General features: G+C 47.6%; 1 protein-coding gene across 10 annotated transcripts in view; it reads right to left on the bottom strand.

The window, feature by feature from the left end:
* Positions 1–24,161, bottom strand: part of MTMR2 (myotubularin related protein 2) — a 1,647,725-nt gene that overhangs the window by 1,384,217 nt on the left and 239,347 nt on the right. The gene's annotated exons all lie outside the window — the stretch shown is intronic.

Genomic DNA, 24,161 nt, shown 5'->3' with positions numbered 1-24,161 from the left:
CCATGTATACGTGAGAGTGCATACGCTTTAGTGTGCAAGGAACCGGGCCGATATGTAATGGTGAAATCAAACATGGAAAAGAATTCATGCCACCTAGCATGTCGGGCCGTGGAGCACTTTACGGATTGTAAGGCCACCAGATTTTTATGATCATTGAATACCTGAATTGGAAAGGCTGACCTCAGTAAATGATGTCGCCAAGTCAAAAACGAGTCACGTACTGCTAGCAACTCCCTTTCTGTGATTGTATAATTTCTTTCATGAGGGGTAAGTTTTCTTGAATGGAAGGCCACTGGATGCAATCCTCCAGTTTCCGGACATACTTGAGACAGAATGACACCAAGAGCGATGTTAGATGCATCAGCTTCCACCACAAATGGTAATTTAGGATTTGGGTGTTGGAGTACCGGCGCGCTGGTAAACGCCGATTTAAGACTTTGAAAAGCTTGATCACAAATGTTATCCCAAAGGAATGCTACTTTGCTGCTAGTCAATGCGGTCAGCGGAGCAACCAAGGATGAGAAATCTTTGATGAATCTCCTGTAAAAATTAGCGAAGCCTAAAAATGACTGTAATGCCTTCAACGTTGTGGGTACTGGCCAGTCCAAAACTACCTTGACCTTAGAGGTACTCATTTGTGCAACTTTACCGGATATCTCATACCCCAAGAACTCGACTTCTGTAAAATGAAAGATACATTTCTCTAATTTCGCATACAAACAGTTATCACGCAGCCTCTGAAGGACACGAGTAACATGAACCACGTGGAGATCATAGGATGCAGAATAGATTAAGATATCATCCAGGTAAACCACTAAAAATTGGTCCATCAGGTCATGGAAGACATCGTTAATGAAGTATTGAGAAGTAGCGGGTGCATTAGAGAGCCCAAATGGCATGACTCTATATTCAAATAAGCCGTACTTGGTTTTGAAGGCTGTTTTCCATTCGTCTCCACTACGGATTCTTACTAAATTGTAAGCCCCACGGAGATCCAATTTTGTAAAGATTACGGATGATCCCAATTGATCCAAGAGTACAGAAATAAGTGGTATGGGATACTGATTGCGCACCGTGATGGTGTTAAGGGCCCTATAGTCTATACATGGGCGGAGGTCTCCCTCCTTCTTGGGTACAAAAAATAATGGGGAGGCTGCAGGTGAACGTGAAGGACAAATGAAACCTGATTTAAGAGCCTGATCAATATATTCTTTAAGAATGACATCTTCCTTGTGGGTTAGGGAGTAGATTCTTCCTGATGGGATCTTAGCCCCAGGAACCAAATCAATGGGGCAATCATATGGTCTGTGAGGGGGTAAAACAGTACCACCCCCTTCATCGAACACATCCTGAAAGCCGGAATATTCCATGGGTAAATCCCCTGACACTACAGCTCCAATAGTAGTGGCTGTATCCATCAATGGAAGGCAAGGATTATTTATAAGAGTCTTCCTATCAAGACACTTGGTCTCACAGTATTCTGACAAGAAGTCAATAGTGCCTGCGTGCCAGTCAATGGATGGATTATGCAGTCGAAGCCATGGTATTCCTAAAATAAGCCTGAACTGCGGAGCAGTGATTAGATCAAAATATATGTTTTCGGAATGTCCGTGACTAGTTTCCATAATCAGATCTTCGGTTTGCTGAACCACCATACCCGATATCAAGGTAGAACCATCAACAGCATTGACCATTACAGGGTTCTCTTTCTTAAGAACGGATAACCCCAAGTTTTCCGCATAAGAGGTATCAATATAGTTTCCGGTAGCACCAGAATCCAGAATGGCGGTGGCATGAACGATCCGCCCTTGAGGCAACCGGAATATCACCTGAGCGGCTACTGGTTGATTGATTGTAGAGTCCAGAGAAACATAAATGCTCGGCAATCGGACTCCTCTCATTGCCGAGCTCTCAAGTTTCCCTGTTTCTTGGTAGGTTTGCTTTTAGTAGGTGTTCTGAAGACCCACAATAAAAACACAAGTTGTTTTTCTTCCTATGTTCTCTCTCTTCTTGAGAAAGAGGACCCCGTGTAGCTGCTCCTATCTGCATTGGTTCAGGCGCAGTCGTAACTGGGGTAGGAACAGGTTGAAGATCAGGAGCAATACCCCTCTTCTCCCCTTTTCTAGCAGCTTTACGAGCATCAATCTGCAGAACTAGCTCAAGTAGTTCCGGAAAGGTTACTGGAACCACTGGTACCATAGCCAGTATGTCTTTCAAAGAATCGGATAATCCCTTGTAGAAGAGTGATGCCTTTTTATCATCAGGCCACCCCGTCTCAGCAGCCAATTGATTAAATTTGGCTAAGTAGGCCAGAAGCGTCAAATCACATTGTTGTAGATTCAACAATTCTAGTTCCACAACCTGAGTCTTGGATCGGGTGTCAAACACCTTGCCCATGGCCTCAATCAATGCATCGCAATCAAACAATAAAGGACTACCTGCCTCCAAAAGAGGATTAGCCCACGCTGCGGCAGTACCACCAAGGTGCGACAACAAAAACGCAGCTTTAGTGGAAGCATCAGGAAACGAACCGGGTCGGCATCAGGAAACAAACCGGGTCGGCATAAATAACGGAGGCGACACTGATTCAAAAAGGTCCTAAATTGTCTTGGATCTCCATGAAATCTTTCTGGCGGGGCCAGAGGGAACTGGGATGTAATATACACCGGGCCGGCTTCCGCCTGTGCAGGTTCAATAGCTGGAGCATTAGGCATCATTGGTGCTACTTGGGGTAAAGGTTGTATGGCGGTTTTGTAGTTCTAAGATCTGTTGTTGAGTGGTGGCATGCGCATTAGCCATGTCGGTTCTTAGATCTGCCACTAAATGAAGAAGATTAGCCGGGGTCTCGTTGGGATCCATTAACAAGGCTTCTGATTATGTCAGAATTCTTCCTCTTGGACTTGGCCCTGTAGTGTAGAAGAAGACTTCTCCCTGCTAATATATCACTTTGAATGCACAAATAAACATACAAAGCAATTTATTGACTGGAAGATTGGATTCCCATCGAGACCTCGTGGCTGTAGAAAATAAACAAGAATGATGTGATTAGAACAACTGACAAGGAATTCAGAAAATTAATTTCTCTAGTGTTACTCCAAACTAACCTGACTAATGTTTAGAGACTTGGAATGTCTAACACAACGGTTTAAAGGAAATCCAATAGATGTTCTGAAAGAAGGATAAACACTATGAGCCTATAACCCTGGGATCAAATGAAGAGTGACAATAAGCAACAAGAACAAAATCTTGCTTACCCAGACCTTTCTCTGTAAGGCAAAAACGATGGGACGTCCTTATTAAAATGGAGAAAGTTTACCAGGTGAGATCTTCTTCCTCGGCACAGCGGAGGCTGTCCCACGGTGCAGCGGCGGCTGTCCCACGGTGCAGCGGCGGCTGTCCCACGGTGCAGCGGCGGCTGTCCCACGGTGCAGCGGCGGCTGTCCCACTGTGTCCCACGGTGCAGCAGAAGCTGTCCCACGGTTAGATTAGTCTCTAAAACGCGGAGATGAGATACTGTCTTTACCGAGTGCAAGCAACAGAAGGAAAACCAGAGAGTTGCCAAGTACAAACCGGGTCGCAAATCCAAGCGGGCAAGAACAGGAACAGAAGGAGAAAAGCCAGACGTAATCGAGGGACAAAAGCAAGAGTTGGTTACCAAGAAGACTAAAGTTTACAAAGCAGGCAAGGATGATCCAAAAGAGTAGTCGAGTCAAAAGCCGGGTCAAGAAGGTGTACGTAATCAGAACAAGAAAAAGGCCAGAAACCGAACGCCAAAAAATGCTCGATCAGAAGCACTGAACAAACGTGGAGGCGTGGTTTAAATAGTCCAGGCCACCTGTTCAATGCCGTGATCCCAAACGAACGTTGCGCTTCCTTAGCAACGTATCACGTAGTTTCCATGGCAACCTCCATTTACTGTGGCGAGCCGCGCTTCGAGTTGAGTGTTTTCTTACTGCATTTGCTGGACTAAGAATGCGTGAACCATCGTGCAGTGGTCTATGCATGACACCACCCCATTCCAAGGTTAGCGGGCGGTAATTCCCCCATTTACCATTGGCCCTTCCCCATTTTTGCCCCATAGTGCTCAATGGGAATGGGGAAGGCAGTAATTACGGTACCGCAAATTGCAGTACCGTAATTACCTTCAAGGTCCCTTTGTGGGTCCCTACCTTAACGGCTGGTACAGACCAGCCGTTAAGGTCGGGAGCCGCAAAGGGACCTCGTAGTAAGGCGTTAAGGGGTTAAGGGGTTAACAGCGCTGCAACCTTTTACGGCGCCATTAACCCCTTAACGCCTGGGTCGTAATGAGGCCCATTGTCTTTAACACTCCCTTGGGCCCTTTGTATCCACTTCGGCTGCTATCTCCATGACGTCAGACACTGCGTTTCCCTACTCCCAGACCCCCCTGTTCCCTTCCCACCCCCCAGTAACCACAACCCCTCCCTCCCTTCCCATTCCTGGTCTAGGCACAGTATCCTATGATCCATCCCAAAAGACGTGGGAACCGGCCCACGTTTTAACCCAGAACTTCTGAGGTTATAGTAACCTTCCCTGGATTCCAAGTGGAGCCCTGATAGCTACCCCACCCAGCCTGTATAAGTCAGAAGGATCCATCTTCACTACCCCACTCCCACCATTCGTGTTCCCCCCCTTTGCTTCCCCACAAGTTACTTCTGATGTGCTCCAAAAGTCTTTTCCCCTGGATCCCTGCGTATATGCTCCTTATCGGTCTTCATCCCCTTTCCGTTTCATAAGTGGCCTTTTAGTTTGTCTCCTTTTCTCCCTCCTGCAGGAGACCAATTCCCAGGGCCTGTTCTTTTGCCGGGAGGCCCCTCGCCTATTTTCACTGGGGTCCACCTCCTCCTCCATTTCCAAAATTGAGAGGCCTTTGGTGCAGGTAGGGGCCCCATGTGCCTTTGTCACTGGACCCATTGCTCTCATTTTGTGGAAAGTGGTTGCAGCTAGATCCTGGAACAGGAGGACTTGTGATCCATTATTATGATAGACGTCTGTCTCCTGGCTGCTCGAAGGATTTTTTCTTTCTCTTCATAAGGGGCCAGTGCTGCCAACACGTCTCTTGGTCGATTTCCCGGTCCAGACCTTCATCAGGGGCCCACCCTGTGAATGCAATCCATTCTAATGTCCTCTGGGGAGGGTTCCAAAATGAGGGTGGCACAGCATTGTTGCGCTATTAGTTTTAGGTCTCTGTCCGTATTTGTCTCAGCCAAGCCATTGATTCTTAAGTTCTATCTTCTAGATCGATTTTCGAGGTCCTCCGCCAGGATTTCCAGGTTATGTGGTGCCGGATCCGCACATCTGAGTTCTGCCGAACATCATTGAAGACTTCGAAAAGACCCTGGTCAGTAGCGTCTACCTGGTTACCCAGGGTGTTGATATCTTCCCTAACCGCCTTCAGGGAACTTTTTAGTTCTTCTTTTAAGTTCGCCATTTGCTCCTGGAAAGATGCAGACATCCTTTCCTCCATGCCCTTGATGCAATCCTGCAGGACCTCCTTGCTGAGTGCCATGTCTCTGTTCTCCTGTGGATCTTCGCTTCCCTTGCGTTGTTTCCAGTCTCACTTGCTGGAATTTCCACCGGGTCCTGCTGCCTGCACCGTTCCAGCTGGTCCCTTTTTGTGCTCTTATTAGCAGCCTGTAGTGCTGGAGTGTTTTTCCCTTTAGGTCTTGGCACCTGAGTATGTTGAGGAGCAATCTGTAGGCTCGGCGTTTATGCTGCGGTCCAGAAAATAATGCTAGGCCATCCTTAACACTTTCCAGGGGGACTGAACTCGGCCCAGTGCAGTTGCTGTTAATGGAGTTGAAATGAAAGCCGTGTGTCACGCTTTTGAGGTTGATTAGATATATACACCTCTGCGCGGGCACCCTGTGGACTAGTGCTTTAGGATCTTTTAGTATGCCATATGCTTCAACAGGATGCCTATTATGTGGCACGCACCCAGTGTCCCTCCCGCTGTCAGCTCACCTTCTGAGACACTGCTCTTTCCAGGTCGCTTCCGCTGCTTCAGTTGGGCTGCACAGTCCCCCTCGCCAGGTTCTCTCCACTGGGGGGATACTCTTTCCGAGTATCCGGACACAAGACTCTGCTTCTCTCCCGCTTCGGCCGGCTCCACCAATCAGCAATCCCGGCTCCCAAACATTCCCAGGCTCGATGTGCCTGCTTCCTCTTCCACTGCTCCTAGTCGGACGCGGCTAAGGGGAATGCCGAAAGCCTATCTTGTCTGTGCAGTCTGCCTCTGCTAGCACTGTTAGGGAGTGTTAGCACCTTCAACATTACGATTATCCTGCTTGCTTAATGTACACCTTTATTGAGGCTGGCACGGCGCACAGAGAAGCATGACTTCACTCTCCGGTGGCCATCTTTGAATCCTCACTTTGCCCATTATTAGCAGTAATATACTACAATGCCCATTCAATTTATAGTCAGCCATGACACCATTTAGCCTTTTGGAAAGTTCAAGTCTATTCAATGCCTCTTAGTTAGCAGTATACGTTGTATACTCTCCCAGACATGCATTGCTGCAGCACTAATCACAAGGGATTCTGCTGCTACAATCATAGACAAAAACTGATCTGTAGCAATGCTGTCTGGGCGTATACAAAAGCATGCATATCCTTTAATACAGAGATCAGTTGACTTCTCGTATATAGTCAAAATATGCCTTCTAGATACTATAGTTTTAGCGCAGTATTTTTTCACGGGGGATATTCTGCAACGCACCTATATACTCCACAACTGGCAGAATATTTAAACACAGATACGAGATAAAGCATCTTAGAGTACAAGTACATGCCTTAATCAAGTATCTGTGTGGTTTAAAAAACCGAAAGCCTTGTTTAACATACTCTTCATAGCGTTGTTTTTTCTCTAACGTCTCTATGGATTTCACTCTGTCCCATTGTTGAGTCTCATACTTTAATTTGTGCAAATAATAGCCAGGGTCAACTGCCTCTACCAGGGGTAGTCCAATGTTCTCTACATGGGCTTTGCGCAAGATCACCTAGTTCAGTATATATGCAATTATCCCTCTGATACTGAGCGGGTGCCTTAAACATTGAAAATATATCTAAAGCATCCGATGTATTACTAGCTTTATGTATTTTTAGAAATAGCTTGACACAGGTAGATTTTCTAATGGTATATAGGGACTTGGTTCCCAATTCCATTCTCATGGTGGACACAGGAACTGACATTGGTAAGCCCAACAGTGACCCGAGTATTTTTAATTCCAGTTTATCTAGCCATTCCACGTGTTTTCAGGAATCGTTTCTAAGCCATATAAAATGCAAGGAATAATTGCTAATCGCTTTAGTATACACATCAATTATTATCATTATAATTATAATTCATAATTCAAGACTTCCCTCTATAGAATTTCCACCCACTCTTTTGATGAATCCCCTACGTACCAACCATCGTCGCATCGCTTTAGCTTTAATGTAGGCATAGTATTGAGAGGATATAGGAGCACTACAGAATGGTAAGCCAAGATAAACATAAGTATTGACCAACTCCAACATAGTGCCACTAATATGCCTTTACCCCGAATACGTAACCTTGGTCTTTGCATAGTTGATTTTCAGACGGTTTACTTCTGCAAACTGAGCCAAAACATCAATGGCTCTTTGCAAACCAAGAGGTGTGCGGTCAAGTAAAACTATCATCAGCATAGGTGATCCACGGCTATGCAACCCCACCAATACATGGCACGAAGGACCGGATCGCACTGGAATTCTCTCCATGTCTGCCACACAGAGGTTGAATAACGGGCGCAAGAACGCACCCCTTCTTCAAACCTCTATTGGTTGACATGGGGGAGAATATGCCCCCCCTCTTGCGAGAGGCGTACCGTAACTGTTGTGTCAGTATAAAGGGCCTTTGTAAAATATAATAAGTATATATCAATGCCCCATCTTTCCAGTTTGGTCCATAAAATTTGGCGATCAACACAGTGAAATGCTGTCGTATAATCGACAAAGCATAGGAAAAGGTCTCCGTCTGACCCATTTAGCACATCAGCTGTTAACAGACGCAATGTCCAGATAGCCTCTATAGTGGAGTAGCCCTTCCTAAATCCTAGCTGGTGGGGTTTAAGCAACTGTTTATCGCTAATCCACTTATTCAGCAGTTGTAATAATATTGTTGCAAATATTTTGCTGCTTGTATCTAGCATAGCTAGTAATCTGTATTTATTAGGATATGTGCAGGAGTCACTTTTATGTATCAGGACCAGTATTGTGTTAAGCCAGCTCAGAGGAAGCACTCCTAGTGTGCATACTGGCCCAAAACCGATGATTAGACTTCAATATGGCATTGGCTAAGCAACCCGGTCCAGGGGCCCTAGATGGTTTTAGCCTTGCCAATATATCTAGAATATCAATAATGTCAATATTCAATACCGGAATTCCTGTATACACACAAAAGGGTTCATGTTTCACATTACATTGATCCCAATATAAACCCCTTAGATGTGCCATCCAATCTTCTTCCGCTACGTGGCGGCCAGATACGTTCGTTAAAGATACCAGAATTTCCCGGTGTTGTGTGTTTGAATCAGGGAATATACCATTTTCCAGTTAGCTGATTCAAGACTGGATTTATGGCTACCTAGTTTTGGGAAGGGAACAACTCCATCCCACCCCCACATGCACTGTAGGGTGAGGAAAGTCCCATTGGGAGAAATGTGAAATGCCAAGGGGAGAGGGGCACACTAAGGGGGCCTGCACAGTCATTATATTATGCACATTTTAGATGTTTAGACTTTGTGTGCGCATCTAAGCAGACGCCATTTTGTAGTTATGGCAGAAGCATAGGCCTGCAAGACAGTGCATTAGACACAGGGCGCAAACCGGACGAGGAAATCTGAATAGGCCCAAGTGCTGATGAGGGACTGCTAATTCCCACAAAAACCCTCCTTTGTTCTAAGACTGTTGCCAATATTTTTATCCCGAGAAAGAATGTGCCCTGCAAGACCATGAGACAGTACTAGGCACCTCACTGCACGTGTTATCACAAAAAGGCCAGAGCAAACCCCTGACCCCCACCCACCAAACTACGAGTTATAACCCCTACAACTGTCCGAGACCCCTGAATTCCAAAAAACCAGCTGACCCCAGACCACCGACAATAAACCGGTCAACCATAAAAGATCTAAGAGAATGGTCATCCTAGCTTTATTTTAAAATGAGATGATTTGTAATGCGAGGCACAAAGAGGGATACATTATAGTTCAAAAGCGAGGGTGGAAGCCTTGGAAGCCGGAAGACACGACTAGGATGAGTGAATTGTGTGCAGGTCATAGTGACTTCGAGACTCCCCCTGTACCAGCCTATGCTCATGCCAGACACCCTATGGGATACATTACTCACCGTAATCGTATTTCTGATGCTTGTATCTGCTTAGATTCACATGCTGTGCATAGGCCGACATCTAGTGGAAGCTGCGGAGTATTACAGTTAGTTTTTTCGAAACTCGAAAATGGGAGTCGACACAGGGCATGCCAGTAATACTATCCCTAGTGTGACGTCCACTGTACCCAAGATCCCTCACGCGTCTAGGATCCTCAGATTGTATTTTCTCTGACATGAGGTAGCATGAGGAGTAGCGCAAGTACAGATAATCCAAGCAGATAGATAGAAAGGTAAGACTACAAGCAACCATGCGCCTTCTCTCAGAGGGGAGGAAGGGTGGGTCGCATGTGAATCTAAGCAGATACAAGCATCAGAAATACGATTACGGAGAGTAATGTATACCTTCTGAGGCTTGTGGAATCTGCTTAGATCATATGCTGTGCATAGATTAGCGAGCAGTACCTGAGGAAGGAGGTGGGATGTGAGAACGGTCATGAGGAAATAAGTGTCTTAGAACCGCTTGTCCCACTTGTGTATATGCCTTGGAATGGGTGTCAATTCAGTAATGCTGAGTAAAAGTGCGAATAGAGCTAAAAGTAGCTGCTTTGCAAATGGTGTCAAGGGGTACATTTGCAATGAAAGCCAGAGTGGCCCCAATGCCTCTTGTAGAGTGGGCTCTTGGCGTGAAAAGCAGAGTCTTTTCAGAGAGTGAGTAACACAGCTGGATACAATTAATAATCCACTTCGAGATGGCAACTTTAGAGACGCGATCCCCCTCTCTGCCTGTAGCTACGGAGACAAACAGCTGATCTGTTTTCCTTAGCGGTCTGGTTTTATTTACATAGTAGAGGACGCCCTACACACATCTAGGGTGTGTAGTTTCACCTCAGCCGAGCTTTGAGGGTCCTGGAAGAAAGCCGGAAGCTTGATGGACTGGTTTACGTGGAATTTAGATATAAACTTAGGTGAGAACCTAGGGTGTGTGCGTAAAACCAGTTTGTCTTTATGGACAGTAAAGAAGGGATCCTGCACTGACAGAGCCTGAATTTCACTGACCCTTCTTATAGAAGTAATAGCTACTAAGAAGGCCGTTTTATAAGTCAGGTGTTTGAGACTGCTTTTATGCATGGGCTCGAAAGGGGGGGGCCCATGAGCTTAGATAGCACCACATTAAGGTCCCACCCTGGTGGTGGGTTTGAAATAGGAGGGTGAAGTCTCTTTACTCCTTCCATGAAGGCTTTAACTACTGGTACTTTCCACCACGAGACCTTGTTATGGGAAGTGGTGTATGCCGACAGGGCTGCCAGGTGTACTTTCAGTGAGTTAAAAACCAGTCCTGCATCCAGCAGGTGGAGCATATATGTAACAATAGTGGAAGGAGTGCAATCAACTGGGTTGATTTGTTTACTCTGGCACCAGATCACAAATTTCTTCCACTTGTCAAAGTAGCAGTGCCTTGTGTTTGGTTTCCTAGATTCCTTTAGGATGTCCATACACCTCTGTGGTAAATTGAGATGTCCAAACTCTATGACCTCAGGAGCCATGCTGCCAGGTTCATTGAGTTCGGTTGTTGAGCCACTGTTTGACCTTGGTGCTGGGACAGTAGGTTGTACCAGGCCGGAAGTTTGATGGGCTCGCACACCGCCATCCTGCGTAAGTGTGGGAACCACGGTTGTCTTGCCCACATGGGAGCAACTAGGACGAGCGTCATCGACTCTCTGTTCATCTTGTTGACCACCTTCCTGATGAGAGGAGTTGGTGGAAAAGCGTACGCAAACATCCCTGACCAGTTCATCCACAGGGCGTTCCCTGGGAGTCTGGTTGGGGGAACCTGGATGCAAATCCTGGGCATTGTCTGTTTTCGCTTGTGGCGAATAAGTCTATAGTGGGGAAACCCCACTGAGAGAAGATATCTTCTACGACCTCTCTGTGTAGAACCCATTCGTGTTCCTCTGGGAGGGAGTCTCTGCTCAGAGCATCCGCTAGGGAATTGAGCTCCCCTGGAACATGTTGTAATGACAGGAAGATGTTCCGTCTGAGTGCCCATATCCAGATTTTCTGGGCAAGCTTGGACAGATTTGGCGAACAAGTCCCTCCTTGCTTGTTCAGGTAGAACATGGCTGTCGTGCTGTCCGTCCAGATTTGACAGGTTTAGTAGGTAGGGCTGGAACGCTTGAAGCGCTCTGAATACTTCCAGAAGCTCTAGCAGGTTGATGTGATTCTTGGCCACTGAGGGAGACCAGAGACCCTGAGCTGTGTGGTGGAGATGGTGAGCTCCCCACCCCGTCAGGCATGCATCGGTAGTGACTACTGCCTGTACTTCGGGATCGTAAAAGGGTTTCCCCTGTGCAAGATTCTCTCTTGTCCACCAGTGAAGGCTTTGTACCAGTGTTGGCGAAACGACCACTAGATCGTCCTACTGACCGCTTGCTCGAGACCACTGTTTCGCCAACCATTCCTGCATGGGACGCATGCTCAGGCGCGCTTGGGGGACCAGGTAAATACATGACGCAATCATGCCCAGCAAACGCATTGCTTTGCGTACCGTTATTTGGTGACCGGACTGATATTGCGGAATTTGCAGTAGTATATTCCGAATTCTTTCCTCTGAAGAAAATGTCAACCCCTCGAGTATGTAGGATTGCTCCTAGGAACTGTTTGGAGGTGCTTGGCACCAGGCTTGACTTTTTCTCGTTGATTGAGAAGCCTAATTCGTGGAGGAGGTCGATAGACCTTTGAATGTTTGTCCTGCAAATTACTGGGGTTTCCCCCGTTATGAGCCAGTCGTCCAGATAAGGGTACACCGGGATTGCCTCCCTGTGTAGGTGTGCAGCCACCACCGCCAGTACCTTGGTGAATACCCTTGGTGCCGAAGCTATCCCGAAGGGCAGTACCTTGAACTGGTAGTGCCGACTGTCCACCTTGAAGCGCAAGTACCTTCTGTGCGCTGGGAACATGGAAATATGAAAATAGGCATCTTTCATATCCAAGGTTGCCATGTAATCCCCTTTTTTAGGAGGGGGATTACCTCTTGTAGTGTAGTCATTCGAAACTTTTGGGGCTTGACATACTTGTTGGCAGGCCGTAAGTCCAATACTGGGTGCATTGTGAAACCTTTTTTTGGCACAAGGAAGTAAGTTGAATAAATACCCTTGTTTACCTGGTGTCCCGGGACGAGTTCTATCGCGTCCTTTGCTAGCAGATTGGCGATCTCCTCAAGGAGAATCTTCTGATGTTCTAAAGAGTGTACTCTTTGTCGTGGAGGATGGTTCCGGGGACGCTGCAGTAGTTCTATACAGTACCCTGCGGATACTGTTTGACAGCACCCATCTGTCTGATGTGATCCCTTCCCAAGCCTGGGTGAAGTTGGAAATGCGTCCCCCTACTGGGGTTGCGTGAGAAGGGACCCTGAACTGAGCGTCACTGCTTTGGTGGAGGCGTGCCGCCTCCTCTACTGGGGCTGCCTCTGCCTTTACCACGTCCTCTCCTATTACCCCTGCCGTAACCCTGGGTAGACTGTTGGCTGTTGTTGTTCCACTGTGTACCCTGCCCCTGGGAATAGTTTGATCCTCTCTGCGAATTTTGGCTGTGTGGGCGACGAAAATTTCCATTCCCTCTCTGGTTAGGGGGTTTATTGGTTAGTTGGCCAAGGGACTTGAGTGTCTCATATTCGTCCTTGGCATTCTTCAGCGCGTCCTCGACCGCCTTACGAAACAACAGATCGGCTTCCACCAGTTTGTCCAACAATGATACCTGGGTTTCTGCGTTAAAACCAGACTGCCATAACCATGCATGTCTCTTGATAACAATACCTTCTTCTATCAATCTGCCTGCGTTGTCCGCTGCGTCAAAAGTTGCTTTTAAAATGCAACCAGACACGGCTCTACCCTCTGCTGAAATTCGTGCTAACTGGCCCTTTAAGGGTTCTGGTGCAGAGGCTACGAGTGCCGCGACTTCTTCCCACTGATGGCAGTTGTAGCTGGCCAACAGTGTGGTGGAGTTTGCAATCCTTGCCTGATAGGCGGACGTTGAGGCTACTTTCCTGCCGAAACCATATAGTTTTTTGCTCTCCTTGTCTGGAGGAGCTTCGGACGATGACAAGGGTGTTAGTGACAACCAGGGAGTCTGGCTTCAGATGTCCTCTTATATAGAGAGGGTCAGACTAGGCTGCCCTGAAAAGTTTTTCAACTCTGGGATTGACTGCTCTGGTGAGGTTCGGGTTCACCAGGGACGGGTCTATTCTTCGCTGAATAGACTTAAGGATAGGGATGGTCTGGGCAACAGGCCTCCTTTCTCCCACTAACTCCTCAGCGAAGTCCCTCTCCTCCTGGACACGGTGGGTGTCAATATGGAAATGTTCTGCTGCTCGTGCGAGAACCTCGTTCAGGAGGGGTTGGTTATCGACAGGGGAGTTGGTAACCGGGGCTTCCTTCTCTACCGGGGAATCTACTCTGTAGGTTTCAGGGTCTTCCTCTTCCTCTTCTTGGTCCTCATCATCCCCATAGTAGCCCGTCCCGGTTTGCTCTTCTACCATGCCAAATTCTTGGTCCTCACCAAAGGAAGTCTCTCCTTGATACTGTGAGTATGGCCGCGAGTATGGTTGTACATCGAAGGGGTCTGAAGACCTCATAGGTGTCTCAAACCGGGGCTTCTTACTCGGGGGGATAGGATCATTAGAGCCTGAGTGTGTAGACCCTTGTGGATTATATGAAAGGAAATGGTCTGGATTTTTATCATAAAAGTCTGCCAAAGAAGACATCCTTGACATGACCATATCTATGTATCACTCGACCATTCTTTGGAACTGGGAATGACTCTCTCCGAAAGTCTAGGAGACTTATCCTGAGTAGACTTGCTGGTTTTAGTAATCGCAGCAGACTTGGGCTTGTCTGTCTGTTTAAGAGGAGTGGAGTGTTTTACAGGTGTGGAAGAGTGCAGTGGCTGCTTCTTCTGCTGTTTTCCCCCCTCCCGGTGAGAGGAAGAGTTTTCCCTGTCCCTTTGTGGTTCCGGAGGTTTTCGACGCCTGGCATCGAGGATCGGGGGTAGTCCCTGTCCTTCGAACGTGGAGCCGCGCTGATCTTGTCTGCGGGCTCCGACTCCTGGAGAGTGGCCTGGGGGTGGAAGTCGTCTTCGTCCTCCGACGATCGAACTTCCGTTAGCTTAGGGAGCGAGGCACTCTTGGCAAGAGTGGATGATTGCCTGGAGTCATGCGGCGATCTCGATCGAGAACGCCCAGAGGACACCGATTCGGACCGTTCTCTATGTGCCTCTTTCCGAGAACTCGCCGTCGTCGAGTCTCGGTTGGACTTCGTGTGTTTTGTGTGAGTGGTGTGTGAAGCGCTTGTGTCGCTGGGGGTCTTCCCCATAGCCGCCTTGTCAGAAGACCTTCCGAGGTCGGGGACTTGCGCTCGGCTGTCTTTAGACGCCGTAATGCCCTCGCCGTCCGAAAGCACGGCGTCGCTGCCATCGCTGAAGGCGCCCTCCGCTCCCATGGCCGCCTGCCTGGCGTGGTGGGCCCAACGCTACGTCGAACGGTCCTTAAGTGTCTTAGGTTTAAACCTACTACACGCTCTGCAGTTCGCCTCGGGGTGGTCCCTCGGCAAGCAGAAATTGCACGTGGCGTGCCTGTCGACCCAAGGGTATTTGCGATTGCACTTGGGGCAGAATTGAAAAGGGGTACCCTCCATACGCACCTTGAGGCAGCGGGTTGGTAAGTGTAGGAAATGTATAAGATGTACCTATATACCAAGAGTGTAGAGTATGTCCAAACCCCCCACTCTCCCTACTTGCAGGGCCGAGGCCAGAGGCCTTCCGAAGCCCTAATCCGTTGTGCAGCAGCCGACGGTCGAATTCTTCTCCAAGCCGGCGTCGAGTGTCGAAGTTCGACGCTGGGATGGGGAAAGGATGTAAATTTATCGATATTTTAGCAAAAGTATGGCTAAGGCCAGGGGACTCCGCAAAATGCTTCCGACCAGTATGGCGGAAAAAAACAATCTGAGGATCCTAGACACGTGAGGGATCTTGGGTACAGTGGACGTCACACTAGGGATAGTATTACTGGCACGCCCTGTGTCGATGCCCATTTTCGAAAAACAAACTGTAATACTCTGCAGCTTCCACTAGATGTCAGCCTATGCACAGCATGTGATCTAAGCAGATTCCACAAGCCTCAGAAATTATGATATATGATATGATATGGCATTTATAATGCACCTATACACAAGTGTTTCAAGATAGAGTAGAAATGTTAGTGCAATGTAGCTAATTGTCCTTTTGACCTTGGTTCCCTGGAGACCAGCTGACCCCACGTGATGGACGGACTGACAGGGCTGGGACAAATAGCCTGGCATCCCCTATGGAGTAGGCAGACCATGTATAGGGTCACGCCTACTTGCTGTGTAGGTTTTTACTTTACATGAATAACGCTGTGTCCCCTCTTAAGCTCTTGCTTGCACCCTTTTTGCTCAGAGCGTTCCTTGGCAGCAAAGTCCTTTGCTGGCACACCTATTTTGGAGAAATAAAACTTGCAAGAATCTATTGGCCCTTTTTCCCTAGCGGGCTATATTTTTTCTGGTGTGAGCTTTTAGGTGCGTGCCTTCTGTTGCCAATTCTTATATTTGTAGGACATACACCCAATCTCAGTTTTTCGTTTATGAGCATTCGGGTTCTTATTTTTCTTAAAGGCTGTCAATTTCTTACGTAGCTGGCGCTTTTCCATCTGGTTTTATAATAAAAAATTGAGAAACTGTCCTTGCCTTGTACGATCCTCTTACTTGCCATATTAAGCCAAGGCTCTATAATCGGTAATAATTCACACAAATCTCCATTACAGAGATGAAATACTTTTTCCGGGGGGCAAGCCATCTGCACAATATACTCATTAGCCCTTTTTAAATTAGTCTCTGTCCACACAATTCTATTGCCCTAGGCAGTACTGACGCTTTACCTAGTTCTACCCTCCTACTCTTGGCATCAGCTTGAAACATGACTTTCAGCATTGCGTGGTCACTAAGTTGAGCGGGTACAACTTCATACGTCAATTCTTTACAATGCAGCATATCAGTAATAGATATACAATCCAGGCATGAAGCACTGCTCCCATTAGACCATGTAACGACCCCCAGCAATGTTTCATTCTTAATAGGCAGCAAGAGTACAAGATTATTTTCAAATAATGCTTTCGACCACCTCAGACCCTTCTGAATTAGTATCCGAGAGTGATAGTTGCCTCCATTGTTCATCAGTTATCACTTCGCTTTTCAAATGTATACATTGGGCATTAAAGTCGCCAGCTATCATTATGCATTCCTTAGAATTCTTTAACTTCCATCTGTACAATGTCTTAGTCACACATTTCAACAATGTGTCGCTACGCGGTCCATCCGGAGGATCATATAAAATTCTTAATTTCAATTGCTAAAGCATTTTCACAATCTATTCCCATGCTATAACCCACTGCCTCATAGCCATGTCGGAGGCCTATGCATAGGCCACCCTTAGGTCTCCCCTTCCGTGCTCTGGTGGCTGGTTGTACAAATATTTGATAGCCATCCATTGAAAAGGTCGACGTCAGCCAAGTCTCTCAAAGAAGAAATATGTTGGTCATGGTCAAAGTAGCGTGGCCTGTTAATTGTGAGGTAAAGAATCTAAACCCTCTCATGTTCCATGATAGAACAGAGCCCAAAATAATATGTGAAGGTGGTCAATTCCATGGATAGTCCACAAATGATGCCTGGAATTCATTAGACTGAGTCCGCTGAACCGATTTAAATTGTTGTGCGTGATTACTTGCCCTTTTTCTCAGGCAGATTTGGTTGTCACTTTACCCTCCATGGTATACATTAGGGACTTAAATTGCTCCTCGTTAAATAGGCCATAATAAAGTAGCATGCAATAGCCCATGTTGTAAAATGTGTTAGCAAACAATATTAGCCTTTCAACAACCATACAACTAACAGGTTTTACCACCACCCAATTGGTTTGACTATGAAAGGTGGGTTGCTCTATCATTTCAATGTCTTGGGGTGTCATAATAGCTAGCTCTTCGATTTGCTGGAACAGTAGCATAAGGTTTCCTTTGTTTAAAAATGGGCTATGGCTTGAAGGCCCAATTTCCTCAATGCACACACAACGTGGGTAGCGTGATGAAGTTATAGATGACTTGTCGCTCTGCTGGTGGTGTGGATAAGACCTTGTATGGTGTCTGTCCTCATGGCGTGCTTCCATGGGGTCAAATTGATCCGCTGTTGTCGCCGACATATGGGCAGATGCATGGGGCATCCCACTGTCTGGCACTAGCTGAGGGATTACACTCAGATCCAATTTTACTACAATGTCCTGTGGGGTTTCAGTAGCCGTGTACGCCCCACATTGTATACCAATATCAGATTTTGTCTGCTGTACTTCGATGGCATGGCCTTTGTCACGTTGCATAGATGTCTTTGCACTCTTCACTTCAATCAAAGATAATGCTGCTTCCTCAGGGAATTGAAGCCATTTATCCATGGTGCACCTGTGCTGTTTGACTTTGTGGGTTGTTTTCCAGGGTTATGCTCTTATGCCATTCATGGTTGACACAATATAATTAATTAGGAATAGCTGCCAATGAAGAAATATTATTAGGAGCTTTCACAGGAATTTGTGTTTTGCAGCTAGGCCGGAATATGGCTTTATTTTTTTTCCATTCTTCGTTTCCTTACCCTTTTCGGGTAACTATTAGGTAACATGAGGCTGGCTACTGGAGAATGAATTGCCATCTGATCATACGTTTCCTTGTTTTGATTAATGTCCAGGAGCGATATAGAATGTTCAGAGATTATGGGCAGAGTATTAAGCATGCTAGACTCTGTTAAAGAGGCCTCGCCCACCTCTACTCCAAAATCCACATCTATAATTTCTCCCGTCCGGTCCCATTCAGCCACACTGTTCGTCAATATCACATCCACTACCCTGGCCAAAATCTTCTTTATTGCTTGCTGTTCATTGGCCAGTGTAGAACATAGGCCGACAATCGCATCCATTGTAACAGCAATAATATTCCAGCTTGGCCTCATTAAGATTGGTGTCATCTTGAATAGTAATATCCGAGGTATCCAGACTCCAGTCAATCGCATTTGCCAGATGCATTTTCATAATACTTTCACGATCAGGCGTGGCTGACAGATTAGTTGGAGGTAGCGATGCGGGTAATTCAATGTTAAGAGCCTTTCCTGATAGTGGTGCACGTCTTAAATCCAAGCACATGTTCAATAAGGAATTTTTGTTGGCAATATTAGCCATAAAGTTGGGAGAGCTGGCCACTACCTGGAGGGGGGGCGGCGGGGAGGGGGGGACACAGATCTTGTTGAGGCAAATATTGGGAAGAAGTTAGTTGTTTGCTGTTGTTCCCATGGCAATCTATCCACAGATCGTGTCAATCCAACACTGCTCAAGCCTTCCAGAACCTTAGTTCATTCCAAGCCCATCCCCTGCAGTACCCGGGGGCTAACTCCTCACTGTGTGCAGGGCATTAGTTCCTCAGTGCATATGTCAACCATAGAGATAATGGGTTCCATTGGCGCCTGTGAGCGGTGTGATTTTGGCATAGACTGACTCCTTTTGTCCGAGTGCCGATTACAATTAACTTAGCAGCATAGAGGGTATGCGTGGGGGCAGGGGGTTTCGACAATTTCTTCTCGAGACGCAGCCCTTCGCTTCTAGGCATTAGTCATGTGAATGGGAATGCACATACCGCAGGGCTCCGGTAATATACTTGATCACCCTAACCACCCACTAGGGGCACTTGGTTGCAAGGTTTCTTCCTTCCTCAATATCACACCAGGATCATCACCCACTACCAAACCGATCCCTTACACTAACCCTCTTCTTCCTACTGGTTTTAATCACCAGGCTTGATTCCCTCATCTGGGTCCCCCTGCCCTTGGCTACTCACCGGCCTTCACCGATCCATCACCCACATGTGTGTCATCCCTCCTCTTCCACCCCCATATGCTACTTGATGCATTTCTTCCCTGCCTCATAAAATGGCAATTATGATGCCATTCACCCTCTGACTATTTGCTCCGTTTCTAGGAGCCTTTCCACCCCTGTACCTGGGACATTAATACTGCTGTACTGTATTCCTATGCACGGATTAGCTTTTCTGTTGTATTTTGTGCTAATTTTTGAAAATCAAATTTAGCTGTTTTTTAGTACCTGTGCACCGTTTGGTTTCCTGCTGTTTTTAGCACCCACACAGCCTGGGTACTCATACCTCCACTACCTTGTACTTTCTCTTGCTGCAAGTACCTGCATCTACTGTGCCCGTCTGGCTGCTAGGCCATCTGGTGTGTCATCCGTGCACTGTGCAGTCTCCCTTTTATCTCTCTTCCTCCCCTGCCACCCACATGGCACTATCTCTTCTATCTATTATAACTGCTATTCTATCACCTATCCCCATCTCTCACAAAGTCTGGAAGAAAAAAACCTTAAAAAAGCACTCCTGCCCACTAAACCAGGGCTACCTATTGCAGACGCCTACGTTGACGCCACTTCCAGACAATCACTGACATCCTCTTTTCTGTTCCCTCACGAGACCTATGGACTCCTCACTTGGTCTCCACTCTCTCCCCTTTCTCTTCTTCTGGAGGCACTAGATGGGAAGTTCTCTTGGCATACTTCGATTCTTCTAGATGCATCATTAATGACTATCACAATGGCACTATCACGGCCCACGGTTCTCAACCTAATCTTCTCCTTCTTGCTCGGCGCATGCCCTCTCTCTTTAACTTCCTCTCTTCTCCTGCAACAACTCCTTCCTCCTCTCCTCGTACCTCTCCACCTCCACTGATGGGAGTATCACGCCCCTGTACCACCCCAACGAAACTTTCAAAGAAGCAATCAGCTTCACTTAGCTACCTTGAATGCTTGTTCTGCCATCAAACACTCCTCTGACATCTGTCTCCTTCATGAAGACTTTGACCTTGACATCCTCGCCCTTACCGAGACGGGGTTCAATGCCAGCTCTGTCACTGCTCGACACTCTACTTGCTGAGAGCTGCAACATCCTCTCCAAACCTAGACATAACAGGCCAGGAGGTGGAGTTGCCTTGATTTTCTCTGAGTGGGTCACTGCATCTATCATGCCTACTCAATCCTACTCCTCTTTTGTATGCCGCATAAGTAGTCTTTGGGTCTCGTCGACTCTCTTTCTCACCCTCGCTACTATCTACAGGCCCCCTGCCCCTATTTCTCTCTGAATGGGCTGACCTTGCCTCCTCTCTCTCGACCTCTTCCTCCGTACGCCTCCTCCTTGGTGATTTCAATATTTACCTCGACTCCCATGAATCAGCAACCTTACAATTCTGTGTCCTCTGTGACCCCCTCTCTATCACTATTCTTCCTTCCGGCGCAACCCACTCAGCCGGACACACTCTGGATGCCTTCCTCTATAGAGACATCCATATCTCCAAGGCATCACCGCCCCCCTCTCCTGGTCTGATCATTCTCTCCTCAACTGCTTGGAGCCCCTCGGCCCTCTATCTGAGCCTCAGTTGCTGCCATTCGACCAATGAAGCGAGTGTCAGTCGCAGCTTTTGCTACCACCTTCATCCCCCCATCCCTGCCTCTGATTCTCCTTCTGACTCTACCCTTGCCAACCTGCACCTCTCCATCTCTAACACCCTCGTTATCCTTGTCCCTGTCATGAGGATCCACCTAAAACCTGCTTCCAAGAGTAACGGCTAGTACGATTCTGACCTAACATTTCTGAAACGTAAGTGCAGAATTGCTGAACGGAAGTGGCAGACCTTGGACTTACCCTCTGACAAACTAGCCTGCCGCCTGCTCCAAAGGCAATATCGTTTCTCTATTCGCTCCAAGAAGAGGGCCCACATTTAAGCCTGCATCTCTGGCGCCACTAACAACACAGCTGAACTTTTCAAAATCTGCAAGGATCTCACCAATCCAACTGCAGTCTCCACCTCTCTCCTTCCCTTCCAGGCTCTCTGCACCATATTGGCCTCCCATTTCTCATCTAAAACTCAGGACATCCTGTCCTCACTCATCTGCTACTCTGCTCCCCATCTCCACTCCCACTCCTGCGCCCTTGGCTCCACCCCTTCGACCCCCACAACCTCCTCCCTCCTGCCCATAGCACTGGACGAGATATCTAAAGTTATCTGCTCAATGTAGGTCTCCTCTAAACAGGTGCTCCCCTGCTCTTCTAGGACTATTACGAATCATATCTCCTCCCTCGCCCCGGTGCTTCCCAACTTCTGTAACCAGTCCCTCACCACTGGTTCTTTCCCTCTATTCCTCAATCACTCCCTTGTTCATCCTCCACTACAAAAGCTGTCTGCTGACCTCTCCTGCCCAGCTAACTATTGCCCTATCTCCACTACCCCCTTCCTGGCTAAACTCTTGGAAAAACTAGTCCTCTCCCATCTGACTCTCCATAGTGAACGAGTTGCTTGCCTTCACGACCATCAATCTGGATTCCGAACATCCAGAGGCACGGAAACTGCTCTCCTGAACACCCGTGAAAAAATGCTTGCAAATCTTGACTAACTCTCGTGCTGTTCTCCTTGATCTCTCTTCTGCCTTTGACACGGTCAACCATTCCATCCTCATAAGACACCTCTGTGATACCCTTGGCACCACAGATTGGGCACTCGATTGGCTGAACTCTTTCCTTACCAATCAACCTTCCCAACTGCAACTAGGCCCTTTTTCCTCCATCACCACACTCTCGACCTGCGGCGTCCCCCAGGGCTCCCTCCTATCGCAGTGACTCTTCAATAGCTATCTCGTTCCTCTTGCCCACTTGATCTCCTTCTCTCCTCACTTCCAGTGCTATGCTGAGGACAAACAGCTTTCCTTTAAACTTCTCTCTACTACCACATTCCACTCCTCTCTCATCCCTGACTGCCTGACCACCATCCAGGCATGGTGTGCAGCTAACGAACTCTGTCTTAATGCCAGTAAGACAGAGATCACTCTCATTGGGACACCTACACCCTGTTTTCCTCCTACCCTCTGTCCGCCCTCCTTGGGCCCTTTACCCTCACCAAGGCCAAAAACCTTGGGGTTATCTTCGACTTGGGTCTCTCATTCACCCCTCACATCTTGGACCTTGCCAAGAAGGCCCACTTCCAGTTTACCGCCTCAGAGGCATTCTCCCTTTCCTTACCTTCCCCCAGAAGCGCAATGTCTCCAGAGCTCTGGTACTCTCTAGGCTGGACTACTGCAACAGCCTCCTCCTCAATCTCTTGCTCTCCTCCCTTCGCCCCCTTCAGCTAATCCATAACAGGACTGCAAGACTTATCATTGGCCTCAAGCCCAGGGGCTGTATATCTCCGGCCCTAAAATCTCTCCACTGGCTCCCTGTGGCTGTAAGGATCAAATTCAAGACCCTCTGCATCATCCACAAGGCTTCCCGGGGCCTGGGACCACGCTATCGCCAACTTTCCCTCCCACAATACTGACCTGCTAGAGCCATATGCTCCTATAATTCCAACTCTTTGATTGCCAAACGCTTCTCCAAGCAGAGAGTGGGGGGCAGGACTCTCTCTCTTCAGCAGGTGTCTCCACTTGGAACAGTCTCCCTGCCCCTCTCAGACTTGAGCCAGACCGCCTTAAGTTCCGGAAACTTCTCAAACATCTGCTCTTCTCTACCTCTTTCCCTTCCTTGCTAACTACCCCACTGCCGCTGAGAATGGTTGTCTGGTCCCCATGCACCTCATAGGTTACCAGGCCCTCTACCAAGCCGATACCAGCACTGTGACCCCCTCCACTGCCCCCTGCGGGTCCCTGCTTGGCGGCTGTGTACCCCACCCAGAGATTTGTCTGTCCTAGCACTTAGCCTGAGGCATCCTCCTGGCTCCCCTTGGCACTTTCCTCCCGGGAACCCACCGGCACTTGTCCATTCCCCCCACCCATTCCTTGCACTTCTCTTCACTGCACTTGCACGTCTGAATGCCACAAGGCCTAATAGGACCACAAATGTATACTTGCTGTTTTGCCATTGTTATTAATTCCCCTTGTTCCCCTCCCATTTAGTCTTGTGACACCTTCAAACACAATTCTGTTGTTTAAGCGCGTAACAAATACTGAATAAATAAAAATAAATAAATACCATAATGAAGATATATACTCACACGCTCATCTCCGCTAGGTAGACCTGTGTCAGCCAATAAAAAATATCGATCAGACAGTATGTACATTGCATTAAACTACTTCCAGCCTTCTTAACCGTTGACCTTTTTACTGAGGGCCGGGTTTCTAAGAAAAAAAGTGAAAGTTAAGTTTGAACAAGGGCCCAGTGTTTGTGTTTAAGGCTGGACAACTATGCTTGCATCATGCAAAGCTCTTAATCGGCAATCATCAGCTGGCTTAGATGGAGGTCGGTATTATGTGAAAATGTACTTGCTGCAAACACAATGTTGTCAGGAGCTAACAAGGAGCAAGTGCGTGTCTGCTTAATCTTAACACAGAGTTGTCCAGGCGATATTTACAGGAAGTAGAAGCTCCTGGTCATACGAGAGACACAATGTTGTCAATACAACACACGGGCAATTAAACTCACCGTGCCTTCAGGGCTTTCTGCTTTATGTCTTGCAGATTACTGTGGGCTGCTTCACCCAGCCTCCACTCTTGGGGACAACGTTGCTGCCTTCAGCCATCAAGGCTCCTTCTGCACGGCTTGCAAGTCGGTGCACTCTGCTCTCCCGTGTGCAGTCCCACCCGAAAGGAGGACTAATCTAAAATCAGGTCAGCTGCCCAAGTCCACTGCCAGGGGCCAAACATCAATGCCAG

This window comes from Ambystoma mexicanum, chromosome 7q (assembly GCF_040938575.1).
Source record: "Ambystoma mexicanum isolate Mex_15411 chromosome 7q, UKY_AmexF1_1, whole genome shotgun sequence".
Classification (NCBI taxonomy): domain Eukaryota; kingdom Metazoa; phylum Chordata; class Amphibia; order Caudata; family Ambystomatidae; genus Ambystoma; species Ambystoma mexicanum.
The sequence above is the reverse complement of the archived record's forward strand: the minus strand, read 5'-3'. Positions and strand labels throughout refer to the sequence as shown.